Below are 19,519 nucleotides of genomic sequence, written 5' to 3'. Positions count from 1 at the left end.
GCAATCAGCCCTCCCAGTCTGGTCCCGCTCTTCAGAAATGCCTGGGCCCTCGACGTGGGTTCAGCCTCCGTGGGCATGTCCACACACAATGAGGGATCAGTTGTGAGGGGGAAGCAGAAACTCGGTAAAGGGCAAGATCTAGGGTCCAGATGGGGCTCGAAGGAGGGACGGAGACAGGGAACATCAAATTGTGTACAGTAATGCCAGCAATATAAACAGGGTGGAAGGAGAGTAAGAAAGGGACGAGCGGCCAGGCCAGCACTGCTGGTCAGTGTGGGGCACATTCTCCTTAAACACCGTCTCACTGAAGGGTCCATGTCAGACAAGACCGCTTTGTGACCCTGATGGATGGAGACAAAAACAAGACTCCTCTGAAATCATGTCTGACCATAAAATCAAGAAATCGTCTAGACCACAAAAATGGCCACCAAGCTCTATCCTGGGTAATGTGAGTGACTTTGGCTTCCTACCAATTACAGCTGTGGGCTTGCTTTGCTCCTTCTGCCTTTTAGATAAAGAATAAGGTACCAAGTGCTTTGTGACAACCTAGAGGGATGGAGTGGGTAGGGAGTTGGGAGGAAGATTCAGGATGGGGAGATACATGTGCACCATGGGTGATTCATGTCAATGTATGGCAAAACCCACAATATTGTAAAGAAATTATCCTCCAGTTAAACTAATAAATTTAAAAAATAGTAATAAGGTACCAATCCTAGAATCATCCCTGCTTCCTGACAACATCCAACTCAGAGCAGAGCCCCACTTCTTTGAACCCTCCCCAGAATCACCAAACACAAGCCCCCCAACCCTATTCTCAGCCCCTTTTAACACTGTCTTAGTCAAAAGAAATGCCATTGTCCCAGCTGGACATGGGAGAGAATGAATGATGGGGGTGGTGATGTCCAATACAGCAAGCCTTCGTGGGATAGGGTGGAAGGAAGAAATGCTATACAGAGGGACGCTTTGTGAAAGGCAGCCACACCTTGGGCTGATGGAGACAGCAAGAGAAACAGGTCCCCTCAGAGTGCAGTCGTCAGCAGAGGGATGCCCGCTTCTAAGCCTGAAGGCCATGGACCATAAACCCCCTCCACTTGTGTGTTGTTGCCAGGGCTTTGCCATCAATCACACAGAGAAAGGCTCCTTCCAACGGGAAGGACAATGCTGAGCTCCGAAGGTCAGTCCTGGCTTCTTCCACATCTTACTGTAGGTGAGTGACCAAGGTGGGCCGTTTCACTTGAGCCCAAGGGCAACTGACCCCAAGGAGGAGAAAATAGATGATAGGTGTCCAGAGCTACATTTTGCAACCACTGTTTCCTCACCAGCTCTACCTCTAGTGGTTGCTGCATTTTACAGTTAATAGTACCCAGCAGGCCTTCAAGCTAGTGCATCTCTCTTCTAGCAAGGAGGTTTTGGATCTGGAGGGTCTTCCCTGGTGGTTCATATGGTAAAGAAACTGCCTGCATGCAGGAGACTGGTTTGATTTCTGGGTCAGGAAGATCCCCTGGAGAAGGGGATGGATATCCACTCCAGGATTCTTGCCTGGAGAATTCCATGGAAAGTGGAGCATGGCTGGCCACAGTCCATGGGGTCACAAAGAGTGGTACATAACTGAGCGACTCACACTTAACTCTTGTACCTGGAGCATTTATATTTCAAAGCAAACAAAATTCATGGTGAGTTGTGAATGACACACACAAAAAATTCCAACGTGTACCATACTGCAGGTGGTGTACAAGAGAGCAAAGTCAAGTCAACAGCAAGTTGCCTCCATGATTAGAATAATCGAATCAACCAACATTTATTGGGGACCTACTTTCTATGAGGCTGGGCACTGAGGAATTAAAAGATAAATAGCTGATCTTCGTTATTTAGTGGGGAAGCTGAAAGTATATCAACAAATCTAATGCAAAGTCATAGGAAATGTACCCAGATCACCATGGTGATGAGAAGAAGGGAATGATTACATCTATCAGAATGATCAAGCTTGTAAAGTTTGGATTTTAAAAGAAGAAAAGGATCTTCAGGAGTTCTTAATCTAGGCTTCAGTACATTGGCCAACAGCCAGGGACATAAAGGTCACCTCCATGTCCCTCTCCTGGAAGTGTGTGAGGGTCCTGGTCCCTAAAAGACATCTTTTCTGGCCCTTCGTGTCTCTGCTTTTCCTCTTGGTAGCCTGATAGAAGGATGGACTCAAAAAAGAGTCAACCACTGCTCAGCTCTCTTGATCCCAAAGGAATCTCATCCCCAAGGTACCGAGGCCATAGGAATTAGAGATGTATCATCATCACACTCTCAGCATCCTAATCCAGACACCAGAGAATGATGATCAGAAAAGATGTTGCAAGTGTCGAAAGTGTAGTTGTGATAACTCATGCAGCTTGCTGAAAGAGACTGGAGGGATTGGGAATTATGTCCCTCGGTCTAAGCAGCCTCTCTGCTAGATTTAATGTGGTCACGTTTTTTTTTTTCTGTTTTGAGAATGAGAGGAAGACAGATGCCTACTTTATAAATATAAGAAAAACAACACTAAGATTTGTAGAGCACTGTTGATTCAGGGAGGGAATCCACTTAGCTTATTCAAGCCACAAATTAAAGTGTGTGTGTGTGTGTGTGTGTGTGTGTGTGTGTGTGTGTGTGTGGACTCTCTTGCATTTTTTGTACAGTGTCCTCCTCTGCAAAATGGGCATAACACCAACTTCACAGGGCTGTGAGGACTAAATATAGTCTTTTTGAAAGTGTCTTGTAATATGAATATCAGAAGGTCTCAGACACCTTGATGCTGGCTACTGGTATTATTACACAGAAAATAAGCTAACCCTTTCCAAAGAAGCTCAAAAACATCCCCAAGTGCTGCCTGATCCCGCCTCCCATCGTGTCAGCATCGTCGGTCAGGCAGTATGTAGTGACATGGCCAGCAGTAGTGCAAATTTCAAACAGTTGAATGAGAACCCTATTATTTGTTTAGGTCCCATCTTCTTGTCTCAAAGGGGTCTTAATGTAAGGAATATTAGGCAGTTCTTGATCTGTAATGTAAGGAATATTAGGCAGGATGTGTGTGTATGTTTATGTCTTAAGCCAATAATTTAAAATGTTGACACAGTTCCAAGATGCCTTGAGGGGAAAGTTTGGCCACAATTTCAGTGTGAAAGTGACACTGACATTGTAAAAAAAACACGCTAGGAGATAGTGGTTCCAGTGGTGTGACCCTGTTCCACCGAGAAATACTGGGTGTATATCCTAAAATCTTCAAGTGTCTGGAAGAGTGGTTTCCTTCTTAAAATGGATCCTATCCTGCTCTGTGTGCAGGAAACTCACTAGGAGACATCTCTTTCCCTGATGGTGAGAATTCAGCCTGGGGTGGGTCACCATGGATCCCAGAGCTGCCTTTGGATTCTAAAATGTCTCTTGAGAAATGGAAGTACTTTTCCAGCAAAGAAACTGCTACTGATTCAACATTCAGTTCCAGCTTCTATGTCAGATGCTGATGTGGAAAAGATTCTTGTGTTGTAGGAAATCTCAGGACTGATGACTATAACAGATTGCACAGAGACAATATTAAGTAACGCTGAACTTTAAAAAATACTGTGTAATAGTCAAGTATTTACAGATGAAATGATATGAGATGAGATTTGGGATTTGCAACTGACTGGGGGTAGAGGATGTGGGGTACAGATGAAACAGAACTAGCCATGTGTTGATAATTACTGAAAGCAGGTGATAGGTCCTTGGGGGTTCATTATACTATTTTCTCTACTGTTGTAAACGTTTGAAGATTTTCATATAAAAAGTTAACAAAAAAACCCCAAAGGTATGACTTGTTTGAATGAAAGAGCTTTTTTAAAACAAATAGTTCATAGAAGTTGCATACTAAAATATAAAATATAACTAACATTGATGAAAGTGAAAGAGGAGAGTGAAAAAGTTGGCTTAAAGCTCAACATTCAGAAAACGAAGATCATGGCATCTGGTCCCATCACGTCATGGGAAATAGATGGGGAAACAGTGGAAACAGTGTTAGACTTTATTTTGGGGGGGGCTCCAAAATCACTGCAGATGGTGATTGCAACCATGAAATTAAAAGACAGTTACTCCTTGGAAGCGAAGTTATGACCAACCTAGATAGCATATTGAAAAGCAGAGACATTACTTTGTCAACAAAGGTCCGTCTAGTCAAGGCTATGGTTTTTCCAGTGGTCATGTATGGATGCGAGAGTTGGACTGTGAAGAAAGCTGAGCGCTGAAGAATTGATGCTTCTGAACTGTGGTGTTGAAGACTCTTGAGAGTCCCTTGGACTGCAAGGAGATCCAACCAGTCCATTCTAAAGGAGATCAGTCCTGGGTGTTCTTTGGAAGGACTGATGCTGAAGCTGAAACTCCAGTACTTTGGCCACCTCATGTGAAGAGTTGACTCATTGGAAAAGACTCTGATGCTGGAAGGTATTGGGGGCAGGAGGAGAAGGGGACGACAAAGGATGAGATGGCTGGATGGCATCACTGACTCGATGGACATGAGTTTGAGTGAACTCCGGGAGCTGGTGATGGATGGGGAGGCCTGGCGTGCTGCAATTCATGGGGTTGCAAAGAGTCGGACACGACTGAGCGACTGAACTGAACTGAACATTATTGGTGCTTGTTCTGTGCTTGGCATATAACTTTATATTATGTACATATATTAATATAATGTGTTTTATGTAATGTATAGATATTCATATGTATTTAATATCATATAATTTAACACGCGTCTAGGCAGTGTATCAATTCATTTAATTCTTGTCAACAATCCTGTGAGGTAAGCTCAATGTGAACTAGCAGGTGATATGCAGGTTAAATACCATACACAAGGTTGTTAACCAGATTTGAACGCTAACTCCATCACCCACGCTCCCTTTTTCTCTGTTTATATTTAAATTTATTTATTTTAATTGGAGAATGATTACAATATTGTAATGGCTTTTGCCATACATCAATACGAATTGGCCACAGGCACACACGTGTCCCCTCTTTCTTAAACAGCACCTCTGCTGTTGCCTGTGTTCAGGCTGTGCGGTAAGTTGGCGCCAACTTCCTTTATCAGTTTCTTTTTTTATTTTTTAATTGATTTGGGAGGAGTGGGTGGTTGGAAAATTTTTTTACAAGGCTGTTCAGCAACTTTGCTGAAGCATTCTGTCCTCCTTGGCCCCAGGCGCGGGGTTGGGACCGAGACCCGGGTGCATTCAGGGGTTGGGGGAAGGTTGGCTCAGAAGGCCGGTTACCCCGGATCCCCGCCCCGTCCCGGGACGCGCACCTGGAGCGGCGCGCTGGCTGCCTAGTGGTGCCATCTGGTGGCCAGAAGCCCCACGGCGGCGCCTCCACGGGGCGGGCTCGAAGCGGAGGAGGTCCAAGACCTCTAAACCCACGCGCGTGGGCCGCTCTTTAACTCTCGTCTGAACCGCGCGGGGCTCGGGAGGGCGATCTCGTCTCCGGCCACGGACACTGAGGGAGCACTCTGCTCCTTCCAGGCCGCCTTCCCAGCTCGAGGCAGGCTTCCCTTAAGAATGTGCTCCACCTTCGAAAAGAGAATTCATTTAAGAGGGGGTGGTTTTGCCTAAGGACTCTTGAAATGAGCCCTTAAACATTTCCTAGTACTTAAAATTCATGTATTTATCCATGTAGGCACATGCATATTTCTTTATCACCTCACCTCTTTCCAGAAAGGGATATTTAAGCTGGAATTATGACATATAATTGTCTCCCCTCACCACAGTCATCTTAGTCTTGTGAAGAGCAAGTATGATGACCCCTCAGAGCCCTGACCTATGATGGAGTCAGCCTCTGGCAGCGGTCTTGAGGACCTCCTGCACGGATTCTGAGACCCCTTGACTGGCAGATCGGCCCTTCCCCCGGCGCCGGAGGAAAATGACGCAACTGGAGAGGCAGAACAGTGCTTTGGGGCCCTGGCAGAAAGCACAGTGCTCCAGAAGGTGCAGCTCCCATCAGAGCAGGGGTCTGGGTACCAATTCTCCCTCTCCCATTAGCCTTCCTGTACAGGGTGAATTCCCAGGACCTCACTGGCTTCCTGAACCCGAAGGCAACCCTCTATGGCACAGGCTCCCGTTCCTATGGTCGACACTGCCGTGGGGCTAGGCACATCCTGAAGGAAGCTCCTTCCTGTGCCCTCTTCAGCTCACAGGTCACAGGCCATGTGCTGTTTCCCACCTCCTACTATGTGAAGCAGGTCCTGGCTGCCACAGAGGTGGGGGGCACCCCCCCAAAGGTGGCCCCCTCACCCAGACCTGCTAGAGATACTTCAGTGACTGCAGAAGTCTATGGCGCCTTTCCTGGCCCAAGACTGTACTGGCCATCTACTTTACCTCGTGAACACTGTGTTACTGTGCTTAAGGGCACCACTCTCCATGAAAAGGCAGGTTCCTAACTGAAGGGTGAGGTCATTTATTATGTCACTCCATTAAAGAGGAGGGATATTTCTCAAATCTGATCCTGCTGTCTGAGCAGAGAATATTCCAGTGGGCTGCAGAGCCAGTGATCTCACTTTGCATATAGAGGGAGGATGTCAAGATTGCCAATGAGGGGCCTCTTGTGGGGCAGGGCTGGAGGATGGTGTAGAAATGAGAGACCCAAGGGAGATTCGTGAAGACTTGTTTCAGATCCTTTGGGCAAGAATATAGGTCTCTCAGATACTGAGTGAATTGGGTTAGAACCTGTGAACTCTGTGGACAAATTAGCTATGTTGGAGGCAACTTCCATACTGGCAGTGCCACTTGTTCTTAGCAGAGTGGAGAGAAAACCACCAGACGAGGGAAGGCGTGGCTCTGCTCTTAGCCTAGAGCTGGGACAGAAGGCTGTAGCCCCAGGTACCAGTGCAGGGTTGACCTGGTACCTGAAGCGAGAGCACCCAGAGCTTAGTGATGGAGTCAGGGGTCCTTAGATAACCAGCCTTTCCTCTCTGCCTTCTTCTGATGCTAAACCTTGCAAGACCTAAGCTTATTTTTATTTAGGAAAACATGTTTCCCTGTAACCAGTGGCTTTGATATGAGCCAATAGAGAAGCTGGTTAAAAAGGTAAATACCGTAATGGTGTTTTTCTTTCTGGCTTACTTCACTCTGTATAATCAGCTCCAGTTTCATCCACCTCATTGGAACTGATTCAAATGTATTCTTTTTAATGGCTGAGTAATACTCCATTGTGTATATGTACCACAGCTTTCTTATCCATTCATCTGCTGATGGACACCTAGGTTGTTTCCATGTCCTGGCTATTATAAACAGTGCATGTACACCCGTGGTGGATTCATGTCAATGTATGGCAAAACCAATATAGTATTGTAAAGTAAAATAAAGTAAAAAAAAAAAAAAGGTAAATACCAGGTTTGTTTGCATTAATAGCAGCACAGCATCTGGGCCAAGGGAGGTAATGATCTCACTGTAGCATGCTTATTCTTTCTTGGTTGTCAGCTGTTACTCTGCTGGAAGGAGATGGAGAGCCCTTGGGACTGGGTGAGCTTCAAGCACTCTTTTTCCCTCAAACTAAGTGAAAAACCTCTTTGGGCCCCTTACCTGAACTTTTTTACTTGGTTGATGAGTAGGCCTGGCAGAGGGACTGCAGCATTGCTCTTGGTCTAGAGTAGAGCTCTAGGTCATCTCTCCCTATCTCCTCTACCTGGGTTCACCTTGGTCCTGCTGGCCAGGGCAGGTTCCATCCCCACACAGGGGGCAAGTCCTGGTCCTTTTGACTAGAGGCATGTGCTTCTGTGGGATGGAGATCCTAAAGAGGAGAGTGGAAGAGGTCAGCAGAATGCCCAACTCGGTACTCTCAACCAGGTTCCAGATGCTTTCTTTCCAGACTAAGGGGGCCTTGACCGTCCCCTTGTGGCTAACATGTGGCACAACTCTGGTCAAAGCATCTATCTAAAAAGATGCATGGTCCATTAGTATACAGCTAGCTAAAAGGTCATCCCAGATGACAGGCCTGGGAACCAAGAAACAGTTGCTGTAACTAAGGATGTTTAGGTTTAGGATAAAGAAGATATGCAAAGGCCAGTCTCTCTTTTAAATATTTAGAATGTTCTTGGAAGAGATTTTTTTTTTTCCTGTGTAGGATTTGAGGGCAAAATTGGGACCAAGAATTAAATTACCAGGAAATGGAATTTTTGTTTGTTTGTTTCAATAGTAAAACTAGCCCCCACGGAGATATTCCAGGAGATGCTTCTGACCACGTGGTATCGCTCTGGGAAGGAACATCCTTCTGGAAAGTCATCCAATCCTCCCATCCCTTGTCTCAGGATTTTGGAACAGTCCTGTTTTCAATATTCTCCCTGTGATGGTGACTATAAGCCATCACATGTCCCGGAAACTCCATAACCCTTTGAAAGCCTCTTGATTTTGGAAACAGAATAAAGATGTTTGGTCAAATATATTCTGACTTATGGTTCTTAAAATATGGGCAAGATTTTAGGGTTTTATCCCACTCTGAAGGTCTGTAACCCCACATTTACCAGATAAGATTAAGTAATCACTTTTGATTATCTAACGACATAGCGGCAGAAGAGGAGCTAGAACCAAGGATCTGACTTCTCTCTGGATGTTAATTGAGACTTTTACAAACATGGCTCAAGAGAAGTCAGCTCTCCTAAATGAGATGCAAGAACCATCTCTTGGTTTGGAGCAAGCTCTGCCTGCTCCATCCTGCAGGTCTTTACTCATCCCCCTTCTTCCCTCTTAACACATCTCCATAATGATGGCTTTCACCTGTTAGCTCGCATGTGCCTGGCACAGTATGAGACGAGACAGAGTTCACTTCTGGACTGAACTGTGTTTCTGCAGGTGAGCTCTCTCTCACCTGTATTATATCCATCTACCCTTGGCAAGGACAAGGCCTGGTATAACCCAGTGTCCCTACATTAGCAGTATATTTGGAGAGTCTGCTATTGCCTTAGAGGCTGTAAGTCCTTGAGGGTAAGGAACATGGAATCATTACTTTGAATCTTCAGGCAGCTAGTAAAGTATTACACCCTGTGGGCATTTGATAGCTATTTGCTATTTGCTTCTCTTCTCGCACATGAAATCTTAAGATCCCACCACTTGGGGACTCAGTTCTACTGGGCCACTCCTCTTCCAAGCTCAGCTTTGGGAAATAAGGAGTGTGTCTCCCCGCATACGGCTCTTTTCAACTTAATGTGTTCATTTGAGCACCTAGAGACCATGGTGACAGGTGCCACAGAAATAGAAAGAGCAGGGAGGTGGAGCACAGAAAGGGAGGGCCCGAAACACCAGAGGGCTGGAAGCAGTGCTTTCGGGACACCAGTGTGTATTTTGAGCCAGCGGGATTGTTTATCATGTCTTCATGCACAGCCTCTCCCTTGGGAACGTAGATGCTGTAGCTTCCTTACGCACTTACATTCTCTGGGTCTCCAGAGGAGGAGAGACGCTGCATTCAGTGTTTAAAGATACACGTCACCATCACTACATCCTACCTGTATCACTTGTCACCTTTCAGTGCACATTCATGCACATTACTTCCCTCATTTGATGCTAACTGCGGGCAGATATTAATAGTATTCACTCCTATTTTTCTGATGGATTTGAGGCTCAGACTAACTCGTCTAACATCACATGGCAGGTGAAGGGTTAGAGCTAACCTCCAGCTCTGTTTCCTTGAGCGGGCCTGCCTCTGCTAAGATTGGGCTGTACAGTGATGGGAATTCAAAGCAGGCAGGACAGACAGCCAGTGCATTTTGGCCTGTGTCATTCAGGTTAGAATGAGCTGGGTACAGTGAATCATGGAGAGACAGCTGGCACTTCTGTATGAAGCCCACAGAATGCTGCGATTGGCTGCAGGAGAAATTTTGCTCATTTTATGCCCTGAGACAAAGAAAAAGGTAAACCATAAGTGGATCCCGTTTTCAAGGCCGATGCTTCTTCACCAGCATGAGCAAACTTAAGTGCTTCCAACTTGATCTGCCTCTGTTAACCCTCTGGTCCTGAGAAAGACCACACAGCGTCTCTGTCCCTCCTCAAAGCAGACTGAGCCAAAGGCAACAGGAAATAGAGTCCTGGGCATAGTGGCTGGGCATGTTCCAGCCTCATATCCAGGACCCCGCTTTGTGCATGTCTGATGTAGTTGAACAGTGCTGCCTACAAATCCTGCCCCTTCTTGTCCTCATGTTACTAAGCAGCCCCCTGTGGGGCTTTCCTGGGACAGATTCCCCTGTCCTTCTGCCTCTTCTATGATTTGCGTAAGCAACAGAATAAGTTCATGTGTCTTGAGAATGAGTGGTGGATAAGTTTGTTTGAAACTCCACTATATGGAGTTCATCATGGCTGAAGGTATTTTTTAATGTAGAAATTCCTTTTTCTATTTTAAGTAACCAAAGTCCATTCTCAAGAATTCATTGTCCAACAACTAAAACACTCCCAGGATTTGTTTCTTATTTATACTGATTCTGCCTTCTGTTATCATCCAAGAGCCTCTGGAATGCCATCTGCTTTTCAGCAGGTATCTAGAACCTAGGGTCAAGAACTAACTCAGAAAACGAAGTTTCTTTTAAAAATTATAGAAGAGTTTGATCAGACTTGACTAGTACATCTGTGCTACTATGACACAGGGCTTGTGTACATCTTTTAGCAGAGTCCAGCCCTTCTTGTTGGTGGACAAGCTTTGCTACTTCTGCAGCCAGTTGTTTCTGAAGACCCCACTTCACTGGCTCTTTGACATGCAGCTGCGTTATTTATGTATGTGGTCAATCTCTGGAAGGGGCAGAAAAATGGAGAGTTTCAGGAACTTTTCTATCAAATCATCTTGCCATCTGTGAGGAATTGATACAACCCAAATGGTGATGTCTTATCTCTGTTTAGCCAAACAGCATTGCCAGTGGACTTCCTCAGTTTTGCTCCAGTTGTAATTAGAGGAATAGATTCCAAATATGTCTTCTCCAGCCAACTTATGGATGAACTCATATCCGGATATGCTACTACCCAGCTGATCAGATCCAGCTAGTTAGACCATAAGGCTGGAACAGGTAGTAGAAATCACAAGCCTAGATACAATAGCCAGGACAGGGAAGCAACCTAACTGACAGAAAAATGGATAAAGAAGATGTGATATATATATACAATGGAATATTACTCAGCCATTAAAAGGAACAAAATTGGGCCATATATAGAGATATGGATGGACCTAGAGTCTGTCATACAGAGTGAAGTAAGTCAGAAACAAATATCATACATTAACATATATGTGGAATCTAGAAAAATGGTACTGATGAACCTATTCACAGGGCAGGAATAGAGATGCAGACATAGAGAACGGATGGGGGACACAGAGGTGGAAGGAGAGGGTGGGGGGATTGGGAGAGTGGCACTGATATATACACACTACCATGTGTAAAACAGATAGCTAATGGGAACCTGCGGCACAGCTCAGGGAGCTTAGCTCGGTGCTCTGTGATGACCCAGAAGGGTGGGATGTGGGGGTGGTGTGAGGGAGGTCCAAGAGCGGGGGATATATGTGTAAGTGTGAGTCATTCAGTTGTGTCCAACTCTTTGTGACCCTCATGAACTGTAGCCCACCAGTCTCCTCTGTCCATGGAATTCTCCAGGCAAGAATACTGGAGTGGGTAGTCATTCCCTTCTCCAGGGGATCTTCCCAACCCAGGGATCAAACCTGGCTTCCTGCATTGCAGGCAGGTTCTTTATGGTCTGAGCCCGATATGTGTATACATATAGTTAATTTACTTCCTTGTACAGCAGAAACTAACACAATATTGTAAAGAAATTATTCTCCAAAAAAAAAAAAGAAAGAAAGAAAGGAAAAGAAATCATAGGCCTGGAGTACCTGGTATAAGAGCTTTGCCAGACTATTGCGTTTTAGGCTCTTGAACCCAGCATAAGGGCCCAGCCAACTCAGCAGCTTGCCCTGCCGTGCCCCACCCCGCCACCCCGTGTAAGGGGCTGCCTCCTGCCTTTAGGAAGTCCACCAGGAGATACTGCTGCTACCATGCGAGGTGTCCAGCACCACGAAGTTGCCCCAGGTCCTCCTATTAGTGAAGAGCTGCAGGTGATGAACCGCCAGGACCTCAAGCCCTGGGCAAAGGCATGCAGTCAGTGACCATCGCCTGGTGCTCCTCGGAACCACCACTCCCATCTCCCAGGGGCGCTCGGCGCCGCCCACTAGGGACGTCACGCTGTGGCCAGCTGGCTGGAAGAGGAGAGGTCCAACAGCGCCAGGAGGTGGTCACCATGAAATGAGTCGGCCTGGGGTCCAGGCCGCCATAGACGGTCCTGGGGAAAGTTTTCCGCCAAGTCGCCATGGAAGAGCTCTGGGAGCTGTCCTTGTACATGTCTCGGGGAGGAACTTGAACAGACCTCGAGCCTTCTGCACCACCATCAACCTCCGAGTGTCCATGTAGGCCTCATGACGTCCCGGGGGCAAGACTCCTAACCCGCCTGCGGCACCACATCACCATGAAATGCACTGCAATAAGGGTGCCGCCATCTTGGTGAAGCCCTGGACTAAGAGAGAGAGGATGATGAGGGTGGGGATGAAGATGATGAAGACGAAGCTGGTCTGCCCGAAGGATCTGAAGAAGAGGATGAGGATCAAGATGAACCAGGACTCTGGTGTCTGTCTAGTTTGGTCTGATCTGTGAGATACCTCTGGTAAGTGGCAAAACCCGGAGTGTAAGGACACTGGGGTGTATTTCTGTACTGGGGTGCATTCATTGGAGATTTTCCTTTTGAGGGGGAAAGAGGTATGATTTGGTCACCTGGTTTTGAGTGGAGTGCCTGCTGTAATTGGATTTTCCCTCCTGGGATGAGGAGTCCTTTGGCCACCTGGCACCGCCTGAGTTGTGTTTGGAAAAATCCCCTAAAGGCGGAGGCTGGTCTGTACCCCTGTCTGAAACAATAGGTAGGAAATCTCCCATTCTTGTGCTAGGGAACTGTAGCTCTGGGAAGCCACTGAGCACTGGTTTATCTAGTTCTGCTTTGTCTGTTTCTGGTAATATCTACTGTGTGAAAGAACAATGGGGAAACTGAGGGCCTGAAGGACACTTTTTTAAAAAACTAGAGTTTCTAAGTATGGCTAATGTGGAACTAAGTTCACTGGCCTGGCTGCCCAACTTAAATAAACTTTGAAAGTTGAAACTTAGTGACAGTATAATTCTGGAGGCTTGGAAGTCCTGGCAGAGAAATGTCTAAATATTCCTTACAGTTTGAATGGAAACGAAATCAAAGATCTTTCTCCCATGTCTTGGCTGTTGTAAATAGTGCTGCTGTGAACATTGGGCTGCATTTATCTTTCCAAATTAGGAAATTTTGCTTTGCTTTTCCCAGATATATACCCAGGAGTGGGTTTGCTGGGTCACGTTTGTAGTTGTTCATAGTCACTAAGTTCTGTCTGGCCCTTTGCAACCCCATGGACTGCAGCAAGCCAGGCTTCCCTGTCTTCACTATCTCCCTGAGTTGCGCAAACTCATGTCCGTTGGTGTTGCTGTCCAACCATCTCATCCTCTGTCACCCGCTCCTCCTCCTCCCCTCAATCTTTCCCAGCATCACTGTCTTTTCCAATGAGTAAGCTCTTTGCATCAGTGGCCAAAGTATTAGAGCTTCAGCATCAATCCTTTCAATGAATATTCAGGGTTGATTTCCTTTAGGATTGACTGGTTTGATCTCCTTGCCATCCAAGGGACTCTCAAGAGTCTTCTCCAAGACCACAATCGGAAAGCATCTATTCTTCAGTGCTCAGCCTTCTTTATGGTCCATCTCTTACATCCATACGTGACTATTGGGAAAGCCATAGCTTTGACTATACCGACCTTTGTTGGCAAAGTGATATCTTTGCTTTTTAATATGCTGTCTATGTTGGTAGCTCTATTTTAAGATTTGTGAGAAACCTCCATATTGTTATCCATAGTGGCTGTACCAATTTGCATTCCCACCAACAGTGTAGGAGGGTTCCCTTTTCTCCACATTTATTGTTTGTAGAATTTTTGATGATAGCCATTCTAACCTGTGTGAGGTGATAACTCATTGTATTTTGATTTGCATTTCTCTGATAGTGATGTTGAGCATCTTTTCTCATTTGTTGGCCATCTGTATGTCTTCTCTGAAGAAATGTCTATTTAGAAAGGTCTTCTGCCCATTTTTAAAAAATTGGGTTGTGTGTTTTTTGGTTATTGAGCTGCATGAGCTATTTGTATATTGGAAATTAATTCCTTGTCTGTTGCTTCATTTGCAAATATTTTCTCTCATTCTGAGGGTTGTCTTTTTGTCTTGTTTATGGTTTCCTTTGCTGTACAAAAGCTTTTAAGTTTAATTAGGCCCCATTTGTTTGTTTTTATTTTCATTTATTAGGCAGTGGATTGGAAAAGATCTTGCTGTGATTTATGTCCAAGAGTGTTCTACCTATATTTTCCTCTATGAGTTTTATAGTATCTGCCCTTACATTTGGGTCTTTAATCCATTTTGGGTTTATTGTTGTGTATGGTGTTAGGGAATGTTCTACTTTTGTTCTCCTGCATGTAGTTGTCCAGTTTCCCCGGCACCACTTATTGAAGAGACTGGATTTTCTTCGTTGTGTATTCTCGCCTCCTTTGTCATAGATCAGGTGGCCATAGGTGCATGGGTTTATCTCTGAGCTTTCTCTCCTGTTCCACTGATCTGCGTTTTTATTTTTGTGTCCGTACCATATTGTTTTGATTACTGCAGTAATCAAGCTTTGTAGTATAGTCTGAAGTCAGGGAGCCTGATTCCTCCTGCTCTGTTCCTCAGAAAAAGTATTTTTGAACTGCTGCAGCGAATCACATACTTAGACCAGGAGGACAGGCCCCATAGGGTCCTGCTAGTCACAGACTCAGTCTTAAATCTGAAATGATCAAAGGTGACTGGAAAGTTATAGAATATGGCAAAAAAGTGATTAAGAGACCCACTATTTAGGAAAAGAGGGATAGACCAATTTGAACTAGTTAGAGAGTAATTATAGGACCAAAAATTGTGTTTTTATTTCCCAACTAGTTGACATTATTTGGTAAACTCTTTAGAATTATTTTTGTACCTGGTTTGTCTCTCTTTTTAAAAGTTGTGGGAAAAGGCACAAGATTTATTATCTTAAACATTTCTAAGTGTACAGCACTAAGTGTATTCATACTGTTGTGCAGCCACTCTCCAGAACTTTTTAATCTTGAAAAACTCAAACTCTATGACCGTCAGACAACTTCCCCAGCCCCCTTGGCACTATCATTGTACTTTCTGTTTCTATGAATTTGACTTCTCTAGAAGCCTCACATAAGTGCATTCGACTTTTTGTGACTGGGTTATGGCACTTAGCATAATGTCCTCCCTGTTCCTTTATGTTGCAGCATGAGCCAGTGTTTACTTCTTTTTGAGGCTAAATAATATTCCACTGTACGTATATATACATTTTAATTATCCAGTCACCTGTTGATGGAGACTTGGGTAGCTTCCACTTCTTGGCTGTTGTGCATAGTGCTGTTATGAACACGAGGATGCAAATAATCTCTTCAAGATCCCGCTTGGATTCTTTTGGCTATATTCCCAGACACGGGATTGCTGGCTTGTCTTAGTTTGTTTGGGCTGTTATAATAGAAGACCTTATACTGAGTGGCTTAAAAACAAGGGAAATTTATTTCTCAGGGTTCTGGAGGCTGGAAAGTGCAAGATCAGGACAAATTAGCTGTCTGCTGGGATCTGTTTTTGGTTCATAGATGGCAGTCTTTTTGCTGTGTTCTCACATGGTGAAGTGGGTGAGGGAGCTCTGTGGGGTCTTCTTTATAACGGCACTAATCTGATCATAAGGGCTCTGCCTTCATGACCTAACCACCTCACTTCTCAGGGACCCTGGCTCCAAATGCCATCACAGCAGGGGTTAGGATTTCAACATATGAAAATTAGAGGGAAACAAACATTCAGCCCCTTACCTGGATCATAGGGTAATTCAATTTTTAATTTTTTGTGTAGCCACCATACTGTTTTACACAGTGGCTACACTATTTTATTTTCCCACCAGCAATGCACAAGAGTTGTTATTTTTCCATATCCTGGCCAACAATTGTTATATTCTAGGGGTTTTTTTTTGGCAGTAGCCATCCTCGTGGGTGTAAGGTATTATCTTACTGTGATTCTGACTTGCATTTCCCTGATAAATAAGGATGGTGAGCATTTTTTCATATGCTCGTTGGTCATTTGTACATCTTCTTCGGAGAAATGTCTAGTCAAATCCATTGCCCACTTTAAAAGTAGGTGGTGGTTGTTGCTATGGTTATTGAGTTGTAGAAGTTCTTTATATATTCTAGAGAGTGACCCCTTACGAAGTATGATGTGCATGCACGCGGGGTCGAGTCCAGCTCTTTGTGACCCCACGGACTGTAGCCCACCAAGCTTCTCTTCTCATGGAATTTTCCAGGCAAGAGTACTGTAGTAGGTTGCCATTTCCTTCTTCAGAGGATCTTCCAGACCCAGGGATTGAACCCTCGTCTCTTGTGTCTTCTGCATTGGCAGGTGAGTTCTTTACCAGCTGAGCCACCAGGGAAGCCCCAAGTATATGATATATACCAAGTATATGCTTCGCGAATACGTTCTTCCGTTCCACCGGTTGCCTTTTCACCGCTTTTTCACAGTCTGTTTCAACTCCTCAGACCCCAGGGGTCGCCATCCCTGAATCAGCCGGAAGAGGGCGCATCATTGCAAGAGCAGAGCTGGGGGAGGATGTCAGGATCTACTGGGTTATATATCCCCACTAATAAGTTCTCTATCTAAACGTGCAGCAAAAATTATAGACAGTTTATCGAAGAATTTCAATAAACTTTATTTCCTTTGGAAACTAAAAGGAGCAATATATATGACTGATAAATGTATTTAAAACATTAAATGCTTAAGGAAATTCCCTAGTGGTTCAGTGGCTAGGATTCTAACACTCTCAGTTCTGAGGGCCCTGGTTTGATTCTTGGTTGAGGAACTAAAATCCCACAAGCTGGTATAGCCACGAGATGTGGCCAAAATAATAATATAAATAATAATAAAGCTAAACAAAAATAATAATTTTATTACAAATAAACAAATAAAAATAGTTTACTGACATACTGTGCTTCATAGGTGCCAGTCACTGCTCCTAGTACTTTACCTATATTTAACTTACATGCATTTAGTCACAAAAGCCCTGGGAAGTAGATATTATTTTCACTCTCCTTTGAAGATAAGGAAACTGGGGCAAGGGAGGCTGAGAAGCTGGTCCAAGACCCCACAGTTAGGAAGTGGCAGAGCTGAAATTTGAACTGGCAGTCTGGCTCTGGAGCCTGTGCTTATGGCCTTGGATGGTTTGATTTTTAAAATTTTAAAAGAAATATAGTTAATGTACAGTATTATATTAGTTTCAGATATTCAGCATTCTGATTCAGTATTTTCACAGATTATATGCCATGAAAAGTTTTTAGAAGATAATGGCTACAACTCCCTGTGCTATGTAATATATAGCCTTGTCACTCGTCTGTTTTATATATAGTAGATCATCCGTCTTAATCCCATAGCCCTATGGCACCCACTCCAGTACTCTTGCCTGGAAAATCCCATGGACCGAGGAGCCTGGTAGGCTACAGTCCATGGGGTCAATAAGAGTTGGACACCACTGAGCGACTTCACTTTCACTTTTCACTCTCATGCATTGGAGAAGGAAATGGCAACCCACTCCAGTGTTCTTGCCTGGAGAATCCCAGGGACAGGGGAGCCTGGTGGGCTGCCGTCTATGGGGTCGCACAGAGTCGGACACGACTGAAGTGACTTAGCAGCAGCAGCAGCAGCAGTCCCATAGCCCTAATTTGTTCCTCCTCCGCCCTTCCTTCTCCTTCTTGGTAACTATTAGTTGTTTTCTGTATCTGTGAGTCTGTTGCCATTTTGCATATACATTCATTTGTATTATTTTTTAGATTCCACATATAAGTGATATCATATAGTATTTGCCTTTGACTTATTTCACTAAGCATAATATTCTCTAGGCTCATGTTGCTACTAATATTCCGGTGTGTGTGTGTGTGTGTGTGTGTGTGTGTGTGTGTGTGTACCACAGTTTCTCTATCCATCGCCTGTTGATGGGCACTTGGGTTGCATCCATATCTTGGCTATTGTAAATTGAGCTGCTAGGAACATGGGGGTGCTTGTATCTTTTTGATGGATAGTTTGGTTTTTACCTGTGGAGAAAGTTTTTCCACTTCAACCAACTTGATCCAATAGGATATGTGTTACAAAGTCATTCCTTTTAAGATTCCATTTTCTCACTTGTACCTTCCGAAAAATTCACCATTGACTTAGGTGTTTGATGTAGGACTTGGTGTCACAGAGCCCTGGAACATCACCCAGGGGCTCCCAAAATCACCTCTTAGCTCTGTTGTTCAGATGCCTGGGAACCTCACTTATAGCCAGACCTGAAAAAAAATTCAGAATAAATTAAAACACACAAACACACAAGCAAAAAGACATAGACATAAGGGGGGAAAACTCCTAATAAGAAAGGATTTTAAAAAGTTACCATAATACCATTATCACATTCAATAAAGTTAAAAATAATCCCTTAATGTCATCTAATATTAGAGTCCAGTTTTCTCAGACTATTTCTGTTTTCTTTGATTATCAAAACTCTCCTTTCATGGGTGTGTTTAGTTTTAGGTCTCTTAAGTCTTTTCTAACCTATAAAATAATGCCTTCCTTTTAGTTTTTAAACATAGTATTTGTTGGTGAAATTGGGTCATTTATCCTGTGCGATAACACGGAAGACTGAGAAAATCAGTTTAAGATGTTTTTGTGGCTCCCTGTGTCCCTAGGCGCTATTCCACTAGGGGTGTTCAGTCAAAATACCGTGTTTTAAAGTCACTTGAGATAATTCTTCCCTATGTGATTATGAAATCAGTTTGATACACTGTTAGTTTCATTTGTTCCAGTTTTTTTTTGATTGATGGGAGTTGCCTTTTCTAAATATGATTTCATTTTACAATGCTGCAAGATATCTACATGGTTAAAAGTCAAAATTATAAAAAGATATGAACAGAGAAGTATAGCTCCCATGACTGCTGTCTTCTCCATCCAAGAGTCAATCTATTCCTTGCCCTGGAGATGCTTTTGGTTTTTTAAAAGTTGTTTATATGTGTGCACGTTTGTATTCCTCCTTGCTTCTTCTGACCTTGTATAAGGAGGCCATCCTTATTCCTTTTTTTATAGCAGCATAACATTCCACTGTGTCTGGGTTCCGGAATTTTCCAACCAGTCCCGTACTGATGGACATCTGAGTTGTTCCCGGGCTTGGCTACTGCAGATAATGCTGCAGAGTGTATGTCATTTTGCAGTTTTGGTCGTTATGTTTGGGGTAGACTTCTGGAACTGTGATTGTTGGGTCAAAGGGAAAAGGCACGTGCAGTGTTGCTAGACGTGACAAAATTCTTCTCCGTAAAGACTGTTCTATTTTCAGTTCCCATCAGCAATGTAGCAGAGTGTTTCCTTGGAACCTTACCAATAGAGTGTAT

General features: G+C 44.3%; 1 pseudogene; it reads right to left on the bottom strand.

The window, feature by feature from the left end:
- Positions 1 to 10,310: 10,310 nt before the first annotated feature.
- LOC128055673 (tyrosine--tRNA ligase, mitochondrial-like) overlaps positions 10,311 to 19,519 on the bottom strand; it is a 66,765-nt pseudogene continuing 57,556 nt past the window's right edge.

The sequence above is a fragment of the Budorcas taxicolor genome, chromosome 11 (genome assembly GCF_023091745.1).
Source record: "Budorcas taxicolor isolate Tak-1 chromosome 11, Takin1.1, whole genome shotgun sequence".
Taxonomy (NCBI): Eukaryota; Metazoa; Chordata; class Mammalia; order Artiodactyla; family Bovidae; genus Budorcas; species Budorcas taxicolor.
Note: the sequence above shows the minus strand (reverse complement) of the source record. Positions and strands in the feature narration are given on the sequence as shown.